Source organism: Phalaenopsis equestris, unplaced genomic scaffold (genome assembly GCF_001263595.1).
Source record: "Phalaenopsis equestris unplaced genomic scaffold, ASM126359v1 Scaffold198083, whole genome shotgun sequence".
In the NCBI taxonomy this organism is placed as follows: Eukaryota; Viridiplantae; Streptophyta; class Magnoliopsida; order Asparagales; family Orchidaceae; genus Phalaenopsis; species Phalaenopsis equestris.
In genome coordinates this window covers 16,633-18,354 of record NW_018218021.1, presented here as the reverse complement: position 1 = coordinate 18,354, position 1,722 = coordinate 16,633, and the positions used below count along the sequence as shown (strand labels likewise).

General features: G+C 41.2%; 1 protein-coding gene across 1 annotated transcript in view; it reads right to left on the bottom strand.

Moving 5' to 3' along the window:
* Nucleotides 1-1,722, bottom strand: part of LOC110035548 — a gene marked incomplete at its 5' end in the record, with an annotated part of 36,862 nt that overhangs the window by 23,586 nt on the left and 11,554 nt on the right.

Sequence of the window (1,722 nt, the reverse complement as noted above, 5' to 3'; positions counted from 1 at the left end):
AAAACTTTATCCCAAGTTCCCAACTTTCGTGCCATAAAAATGATTAAAATAATTTTACAACATTCTATATTTCTTTTTGATAATTTTGATATACTAAAATTTATAAATTATTTTTTTATTAAATAATTTGTCCTGAAGTACTTAGTAACACTATTGACGAGAATAATGTTACATTAGCAAGAATTAATGCACTTTAGCCACTATTCCTATTCAAATTATGGTTGCATGCAACGGATAATGGTTAATTGAACAGGTAATCGGATGGTTACAAGGTTTAAAGAATATTATTAGTTTAAATTATATATATATATATATATATCTGTGTGTGTGTGTTAAAAACCTCTGCGCTAACTCAGCATTCTATTTCCATCCCGTAGCATCTCCTACGTCGAACAGGGAGCTGTGAACAAAGCTAAGGATGAAGGGAAGAAGACAAGAAGGAAAGAGGAAAGCTTGATTTTCAAGTAAAACACCTTAATTTTCCTAACTTCTTCCACAAATGAGGGAGGGGTGATGATTTTGAAGTAAAAATATTCTCGTGATATTATTTATTTAATTTTGAGTTGTTGCTTTAAATTGAAGAAATTAGTATATTTAATGGGTTGTATAGGAAATATCAAGATTTCAAAGCAATGAAAGTACGAAAATGCATTCTGAGTTGGATCCATTTTGGTGATGAGATGTTCATGTTGACCTCATTTTTTGTGAGGTCTAGTCTTCCTCTTAGGGTTTAGGATCTATCCTTAGGGATCTCCCTTTGACTATCTTAGAACCTTAGAAATGGGACCCGCCTCGTTTTAGAAATTCAACTCACTTCTGTACCCTTTTGGAGTTTCGCATGTGTGGCACTTAGAAGGGTGAAACCAACATGAGGAAACCTAAAAGAAATTCATATAGGACCTTTTGAGCCTTAAGATGGCCTTCTGCACAATTCGCACTCCCGCACGCACAAATCTTACAATTCGGAGAATCGAGACGTCTGATCGCCACAAGTGACAACGCTTGCACTGTTACATGTTGAAGACTCAAATAAACCTTTTGAAACGATCGATCACGGGTCGAAATTTTGTGAAATTTGAATTTTGACGCGTTTTTGGTCCGATTGTCGACGGCGTCGTCCGAGCGACCCCGGATGACAAAACGGACTGCGTCGGCACGTCCGGAACGTCGATTTTGCCTAGGGAGGGCACCCATTTTGTTACGTTGCCGCGCGTGAACAAATCACGTATTATTTAATATATATATATATATATATATATATTAAATTGATATAAACCAAATTGTTTCTTTCCTTAAAGCCCAAAACCTAAATCCCTAAACCACACGGCCCGAGCCTTCCTTCACGTTCGCGAGGCCGGCCCGAGCTTCCTTCCTCGTTCACGAGACCGACCGGGTAACCCTCCTCGCGAAGCTTCGGCCGAGGTCCCCTCCTCGTACGCCTGCTGCCCTGCGAAAGGCTTCCACGCCGTGCCACGCGAACTGCTCCCCTGCAACCGAGCTTCGTCATCTCCTCACGCGAGGTTTGTCGCTTCCCTTGGCTCGGCTCACCGCCCAGGTAGGTGACGGGAAATGCATCTCCTCTTCCCTTGCTATATAAACCTCACTTCGGGGAGTTCTAGGGTTAGCCGAATTCTGTTTTGAGCGGGGGAGGTGCTGCCATTTTTGTGTCTCGTTCCTTCATTCTGTGTGTGTATTTGAGGCACTGCGAAGGCTTTGTCTTCT